The sequence below is a fragment of the Etheostoma spectabile genome, chromosome 5 (genome assembly GCF_008692095.1).
Source record: "Etheostoma spectabile isolate EspeVRDwgs_2016 chromosome 5, UIUC_Espe_1.0, whole genome shotgun sequence".
Classification (NCBI taxonomy): Eukaryota; Metazoa; Chordata; class Actinopteri; order Perciformes; family Percidae; genus Etheostoma; species Etheostoma spectabile.
The window spans coordinates 12,455,153-12,463,772 of NC_045737.1; the positions used below are offsets into that span (position 1 = coordinate 12,455,153).

General features: G+C 40.4%; 1 protein-coding gene across 4 annotated transcripts in view; it reads left to right on the top strand.

Moving 5' to 3' along the window:
• Positions 1-1,087: 1,087 nt before the first annotated feature.
• The window catches only part of ddr2l (discoidin domain receptor family, member 2, like), a 29,324-nt gene continuing 21,791 nt past the window's right edge, over positions 1,088-8,620 (top strand). For 3 of the 4 annotated variants that reach the window (XM_032516928.1, XM_032516929.1, XM_032516927.1), the window contains exon 1: positions 1,088-1,445. The gene's annotated coding sequence lies outside the window, so the exon portion shown is untranslated. The remainder of the gene's footprint in view (positions 1,446-8,620) is intronic. The other variant, XM_032516930.1, reaches the window with a different exon arrangement.

Genomic DNA, 8,620 nt, shown 5'->3' on the forward strand with positions numbered 1-8,620 from the left:
GCTTAGGAGACCGTTTGGGCTTTAGCAGAAACAAGGGGGACTGAGAAGTTGTCGATGTTCAAATTCTTTGGCATTCAAGGGGTCAGTGTGGACATTGCGGAGAACTACAAATACCTGGGGGTGCACTTGGACAATAAACTGGACTGAGCCAAGAACACTCAAACCCTCTACAGGAAGGGCCAACGCCGTCTCTATTTTCTGAGGAGGCTGAGGTCCTTCAACATCTGCAGGACAATGCTGAGGATGTTTTAGGAGCCTGTGGTGGCCAGTTGCATGCTGGGGCAGCAGGCTGAGGGTAGCGGACGCCAACAGACTCAACAAACTGATCCGCAAGGCCAGTGACGTTGTGGGGGTGGAGCTGGACTCTCTGTCGGTGGTGTCAGAGAGGAGGACGCTGTCCAAACTATATCTCATCTTGGACAATGTCTCCCACCCACTCCATGACTTGCTGCTGAAACCCAGGAGCACTTTCAGTGAAAGACTCATTCTCCCATGATACACCACCGAGCGCCACAAAAAGTAATTCTGCCTGTGGCCATCAAACTTTATAACTTCCCCCTCTAAGGGTCTGACACACAGACACTTAGTGAAACTGGACAATATTATCTGTTTTGTGCAATAACACTGGCTTGAAATGTGTGCAATACTCTGCTGCTACCATTATTATTATTATTATTATTATTATTATTATTATTATTGTTATTATTATTATACTGTTCACCATTACAACTCCTTAATTATGTAAATACCATACATCTCCACAGCTCTTTTACTGCTTTATTTATATTTTCTACTTGATATATTTGTGCAACTGAATAAAGTTTTTCTGATTCTGATTAAAGATATAGAACATGAGAGTAAACTCATGGCTCCAGAGGCGTGCGGCCTCTGACATAATAACACTCGTAAGTCTCAGGTGAATAACATGTAATGCACTGTAATGTAAACTGGTGGAAAGGAAGAATAGGTGGAAAGTGACAGAGGTAAGGGTCCATGTAGGCCATGCCCTCCGTAGTTCCCTTAGAAGGGCCCTACTGCGGATTTCCTCCAAGTTCTCAGATGTCAGACACTCAGGGGGCTCATGTTGCCTTCCTCCTCCCCCTCTTCCTCGGAAACGGGATGTGATGTAAATACACAGCAACTTTTTCTTTTTTTTTGTTCCCGTCTCTTTGGAGTGTGCAGCTCTTTTTTTACTTCTCCTTCCAACACTTTGTTGAAGCAAAACAAGAAGAAGAAGAGATACAAGAGAAAAGGGAAAAGTCGGACAGTGACCCGTCAGAGAGATTCCGAGTCGCCGTTACTTTCCTCCACCATGGTCCTGTGGGCTCCTCCGTGTCTCCGCGGTAACTGAAGCCACCGAGCCGCCGGACTGGACCCGAGAAAAAACGGATCAAACCGGAGAGCAGCTCGCTGCTGTTGTGGATCCGGAGGGAAACCGCGGACAGGTAATACCCTGCTGACAGCTTATAAATCTGTGTTGTACCTGACTGAAAACAGGAAAGTAAAGAGAGTCCAAGCTGCTGGAAACTTTGACTGTATGACAACAGAGCTGAGATCAGTTCTGCTGCTGCTGAGGCCTAAATTTGACATCTGAGATCTTTGAAGAAATTATGCAACACTAGTACACAGGCAACAGATATACTGCCACCTCTAACAGCTAGTTTAAAACCATAAAGGTAAAAAGCAGAAAAACTCAAAGAGCAACATCCTATTTCGAGAAATATAACAGGAGATACATTGTAAACCACTTCAGGCTGCAACGATTAGTCGACTAAGCCGATAGTAAACTAATCTGCAACTATTTTACAAATCAATTAACTGTTCAAAGTAGGTTTTCCATACATACATTGCAGGAAATGCTGTTTTCAGCCTCCTTATATATGTTGTTTTCCTGCTTTAATGTTTAATGTTATTTTAAATTGAATATCCTTTAGTTTTGGAGTGATAAAACAAGACTTGGATTTTGAGAAACTAGGGTGGCCATTTCACTAGGATTAATCGATTAATCAATAAAATAACGGTAAGTTGCAGCCCTAAAACCACTGTAAGAATATTTTGTATTACAGGACAATGACCGCGTTCATGTGGAAAGTTTAGGAGATTAAAAAAACTGTAGGAAAATAATAGAGATACCATAGGGGACATTTTGAGATAAACTCAATATAGGACACTTTAAAAAGACAGATTATAAAATGTATTGTCATGAGAATACCATAAAACACAATTCGTCTGTCATCATTTTTCTATAGAGATCCACAGATGCACTGTGAGTTACTATAAATATTATTATAAGAGTATTATGGGAATATCACTGTAGGAGGATTATAGGCGTACTGTAAGAGATGTAACAGAATCACTGTAAACTCTGGAATTGCCACAGAAAGATTAAATTAATGAAAATGAATGATGACAATATGCACTACTTATAGAGCTGATAATGATAAAAAATGTTGCAGATTAGTTGCTTTAAAGTCACTGAATTCCCAACAAGGATACTGTTTACTGAAGGGCTGCAACTACCGAATATTGTTCTGATTAATCAATTAGTTGTTTGGTCTATAAAATGTCAGTAAATGGTGAAAAATGTGGATCAGTAGAGAAGAACCTAGAAAAAAAAAAATCACATTTAAGAAGCTGGAATCAGAGAGCGTTTCCCTTTTTTTTTTTTTAAATGTTGTTATAAAAAATGACTCAAATCGATTAATCGATAATAGTTGGCGACTAAATCAATAGTTGACTAATCGATTCATTGATTCATCTTTGCAGCTCTAGTTTACACTTTCAGCGTGTGTGTGCGTGTGTGTGTGTTGCTGACCTCTCCACCTCCTCTGAGGTGTCTTAGGAATCATGTTTGGGTTATTTTCCTGCTCGGCACTCAGCATGAACTGAGGGCTAACAGTTCCAAACCTCTCTTGAGTAAATCCTTCTTTCTCAATCTTGTCTAGCTGGGCAATATATTTTAGGTTTTGGATATCGTAATATGGCATAAGTGTTGTCTTACCCTGGTTTTAAAGGTTGCATTACAGTAAAGTGATGTCATTTTCTGAACTTACCAGGCTGTAACTGTTCTATTATTTGCCTTTACCCACTTAGTCATTATATCCACAGTACTGATGATTATTTATTCAAAATCTCACTGTGTAAAGTGTCAACACCACAATATCGTTGCGGTATTGATATCAAGGTATTTGGTCAAAAATATTGTGATATTTGATTTTGTCCATATCGCCCAGCCCTATCTCAAACTTTTCATTTTCATTCATGAAGTTATAAAAGTTAATATAAAGTCTTGTACTTGTTGTCTATGAGATATAACTTTGTGCTGAGCAGCAACATGGTGTGTTTTGTGGACAGTGTTGAACGATTGGCAGTGAACAGACTCATTTTTAAAACCTGCTGTAAAACTCTGTGGATCAACCTGTTCAAGCTGTTCTCATGAACCATTTGTACGTATTGCTCCGAAAAGTATAATGCACTGTAATTTGAATGTATTCCACGTATTTATTGCTGTATGCAACACAAGACTTTCAACCAGGAAACGGGTGTTTGTGTTGTTTTGGTGCCTAAACCTAACTGTCCTAACACCACAGGACACTACTTTTTCTTGGCTAAATTTGACTATGATGGCCACTTAAAGGACCGGCATCTCACAGTCACAGGTACCCGGCTCACAGTCACCCTTTTGTTGGCTAAATTTAACTGTAAAGGCAGCTAAACTTAACTGTCATGTGAACAGCCGGCTGTCTCTGTACTTTTGTAGGATATCATATGAATGATGCATACATTTTTGTAAAATCTCATACGAACCAGTTGAGAACACGTTAACCTGTTGAACTGATTTCAGTGAATATAATTCCCTCAGTTACCACACTTTTACTGATTGGCAAAAACAGCACTTATAGTACTTGTAATGAACAAAATATTGTATGGTGCACATTTGCCCCATAGGGTTACATCGCAGTCCGGTTCGTGGCTGCGTGCTACAGCTTAGCTGGACTCATTTCAGAGGTATTTGCTCACATTGGATAAAAAAAGGATATTGGAGAATAGGTTCCACTTTGGAAAATACAGAAATTCCTCTTATATAATCAAGCTATAAAAGACAATTAATGGGACGTTTTAGTTCCTAATCCAATCAAATGTGAGTTCTGAAAGCCAAAAAATCAAAGTTGCTGATGACTGACCGTATCAGCCCCCTGCAGGTGTCTTTCACAGCTTCACATTTGTGTTCTGAAGCAGTTAAACGCTGATTTATTGTCTCTTGAACAAACTGAGAGCAGCCTGCAGCTACAGAGAGTCTCAGAGTGATTTCACAACAGCAGCCGCCGCTCAGTGTTTGGCTCAGGCTGTGAGAGCTGACAGCTCTGTTCACTCACCAAACAAAGCCAAAAACAAAAACTATGGGAGACAGACAAATTGTTTCTTACTGCTGAAAGACAGGGCTATTCTGCAGCTATTCTCCTCTTTATCACTCTGTCCGCAAGTCATATAGGTTTCAGGGTGTATCAACAGTTTTATGAGTAGTGCCGTGTGTTGTCTGTAGAAGTGTGGGAGTGTATTTGTCCTGTAACAACAACCAGCATGTATCCAGGTCCAGCACTCTACTGCTGCTCCTCCTCCCTATGCAGACTTTGTCTCTCTTTATACTACATCATAAAATATTTAGTAGAGACTAGACGGCATGAAATGACATGCAAAAAGTTAAAAATGAGTAGTAGTAACACACAAAATGACTTAAGAAATTGGCGTAGTATTCATATGCCGTATTGGTAGTACAAGGCTGGACCACACCAACGTGGTATCATGACTTTGCGTAAATATACACCTTTCTTAAGCCAAGTGGTGTGTTGTCTGTATGCATTTTGACCTATCCGCGTGTATGTTGACGCTGTAAACAGCGGGCGTACACATACACACCACTTGGCGTGTTGTCGGCACTTGTTGTGTTATCGCGAGAAGAACGTGAGAAGAAAACTACGGTTAAGTTTAGGAACAGAAGAACGAAGTTGGCTTTAGTAACAGAAGAAAGCAACGGTTGAGTTTAGGAAACGTGACACGCGGGACATGATCCCCTGTCTTCTGGGTGAAAGTCCTGTGTTTTACCCATCTACCACCCCAATCAACCTCCCTACGTCCCTTTTACACCACTCGCTACGGCATAAATTCACACGCAATCCAAAGGTAATGTAAGTCAATAGGGGCCAAACGGCGTTGATACACACGCTGAAACGCAAGTAGGCATCTTCATAACACGCCAATAATGGTATATGAATTGGCGTGTCATACATACGCCATTTCATGAGAACAGTCTGAATATACTGTACACACTTTATACCCCCCCTTGCATCCAGTAAGTCATTGCCCCATGTGGGCCAGCGCAGTCTAAAAAGGTGTTGACAAGCCGCTGCTGTGCCCTCAGTGCACTCTGGAGACTGAAAGTTAACAAGATGACGTCAAACTGGATCTCAACGCAAGTGAGGACTTTTGCTTTCCAATAAAAGATAATTGGTCCCATCCCGATATCTATACTGCATTAGATCCAGATCTCCTCTAAAATCTCTCCAGCTCAACCTGGAGCCAATAAAGTGATGTTTCTGGGAGATTTCTGCCAATGATGGAACTGTTTAACAGATCGTTTTTTGCATGTTAGCAGCAGGAAAAGGTGAAACCCCAACCTCCTTTCCAGTGAAGTCCTTCAGACGTTTAGATAAATACTTCCAAAGACATTTAACCTCAGGTCCTTAAGTTGCTATATAAAGTCGTATCAGGCTATAATCTGACTAATGATGCTCTCATGATGCCTTTTATATAAACCCCACTTGAGTCACACTGGTAAACTCCAAAACGCTTACACAAAACAGTTCTGGAGAAGCGTGTGTGTGTGTGTGTGTGTGTGTGTGTGTGTGTGTGTGTGTGTGTGTGTGTAGATAGTCGCTGTGGTTAGAGTGGAAGCAGCAGATTACAGATGAGTGTGAATGAGTTTCCATCTGCGGAGCGGCAGCCAGCGGCTCATTAAACCATCGAGACACCACACGGAGGATCGGTTAGAGGTATGTGAGGCTCAGATGAGGAGCCCTGAACATGAAAGCTGGAGGAGATAGACGCAGAAATCCTCTGCTTTTTATCAGGTGGAACTTTATTAAAATCAGATGTAGTGAGAAGTTAAATCTAACAGCAAACCAGCAGATTTTCCGGGGTAGATTCACTGCAGCGACGATAAGATGAAGGGCATTTCTTCCAGTGGTGGAATGTAACTGAGTACATTTACTCAAGTACTGGTCTTAAGTACAAATTTGAGTTACTTGTACTTGAGTACTTTACCTTTCCTTTCCACTTTCTACTTCGCTACATTACACAGAGAAATATCTTACTTTTAAGTTACTAGTTACTTTACAAATTAGGATCATTGCAAAGACACATACAATGTTTTACTATAAATTACTCTACCCAACAATATACAGTATAAGCCTACAAGTACAGCTAAAATGATCAGCCAACTAAATACTTAGTTGATTGACACATATAATTTAGTTGTTCCCAGTTTCTAAAATGTGAGGATTTTTCTGCATTGAGTACTTTTACTTTTAAGTACATTTTCCTGATGATACTTGCATACTTTTACTTAAAGTGACTATATGTTACTTTTTAATGTTTCTAAAGCTATGCCATTTTTATATTCAATGGTCTTGACCTGTAACAGCAAACGAGACTAACAGTGAAAAGAACGCTATTTTCATATAGTTTTTAGTACGGCCTCTGCCAAGGTCCGATTTAAAAGTAAATAAATAAATAAATAAAATAAAAATAAATCCGCAAAGTCACATATTGATTTGCAGCAGGTAGACGGCGCTACAGAGTCCACATTCTGATGGGTCACAGATTTGTTTGCCACACCCGTGTTAACGTACAGTTTGCCAGCGGAGCCAGGTAAAAGGTAGCAGGAGATTTCTTTATATGGGCCTGATTGTATCATAATGTTATTTTAGAAGTTATCTGTCGTAGTTATGGCTGATACTGGGGCAGGACCCTCACAGGGAAGAAGGAAATTGAACGAAGAACTACTAAAAGTCATATATTTTTATTATATTGTAACAGCTGTGTACTGTATGGACGTGATATGATTTCTATTTTGTTGTCGGCCTGGCTCAGGTTAAACTGTCAGACAATAAAGGCCACAGAACTTTCTTTTATTATCCAGTTTGACAGTGAGTTAGAACTAAAAAAAGAACATAAATAAACTACTTTAACATTGATTTTCTTTAGGGCTTTATTACATGGTGCCTAAACTTCAGTACTTCCCAATCCCGATACCTGCGTTTTAGGCAGTATCGTATATAGTATATTTTTGGGTTGAGAAAAAACATTCATTAGGGTTAGGGTTAGTCATATTGAGTCATATTTGATACATACAGACGTTAAGGGCGTTCGAACGCAATAGTTCAGCGAAAATAGTTGTGCTTGCATTTCCATGAGCCCACAATTGGATAGAAGACACTTTAAAAAATGCTGCACAGGAATTCTCACAACTTTTTTTTTTTCTTCTTTCGTTCGGCCCCTGTCAAAGTCTGTTTGCACTTTGTCCATGAAGTCATTTAATAGAAAACTTTTCACGGGCTCATTGAGAACATGAGGAGTTGAGAACTATGATAATGCTTATATTGTTTTGTTGGGTGAACTTTTTACGTGTGTTTATAAAAATCTAAGGGTGATCTATAAAGTCACAGAACTCATCAATGAAACAAATGTTAGCTCTGCTCAGTGATTCGAAACTCGACCTCACAGAGAATCCAGAGAAAAATGAGCTCCTCTGCTCCCTCAACCCACCGCTGACAGAGTCATGATACCCTGTGTGCTTGTGCGTGTGTGTGTGCGTGTGTGCACACACATATTCCTAGCATATTCCGAGCCGAGCAGTCCCTGCATACGTGTGTGTGTGTGTGTGTGTGTGTGTGTGTGTGTGTGTGTGTGTGTGTGTATGTGTGTGTGTGTGTGTGTGCGTGTGCGTGAGAGAGACATTCATGTCTTCCGGGCCCTTATTCAGAGTTGAGCACACTTGAGTTGTTCGACATCTGAGTTACTGGAGGGATAAAGTCTCATTTGGAAGAAAAAAATATTTGCGCGTATTCATTTAAGTAATGTAATACTCTTTCATATGAGACTGCAAGGGTGTACTTACCGTCTTTAATCTCCTGACAGGTTAGATAGATTTCAGGTTTTCAGGTCAGTATCTCTCTGAAACCCTCTGCCACACAGCTGGGCTATGGAATTCCTCATTCAGGTTTTAGGTGTGTTTGATCACGCTCACCTTAGCTGTCATCTCAACTCTCTACATGTTAAATCAAGCGCTCCTCACATTCTTCAGATACCAGCAGCTCTTTTTAAACCATCTGCCGCTCTGCTCCGGTTCAGACCTTGCGACCATCACATGCGCTGAGGTTACATTTGCATTTTTGGACGTTTGTCTAATGCACATGTGTAGTTTTAGCCCAAATGCTAAACAAGCAAAAGATAAAAACGTCCATCTGAGAGCTGTCAACAAACAGACCGGAGATTTAAACAAATGATTCCACTGCCGCAAAAGTAACAGAGTTCCTCCTGTGTAATGGGAAAATTACATTTA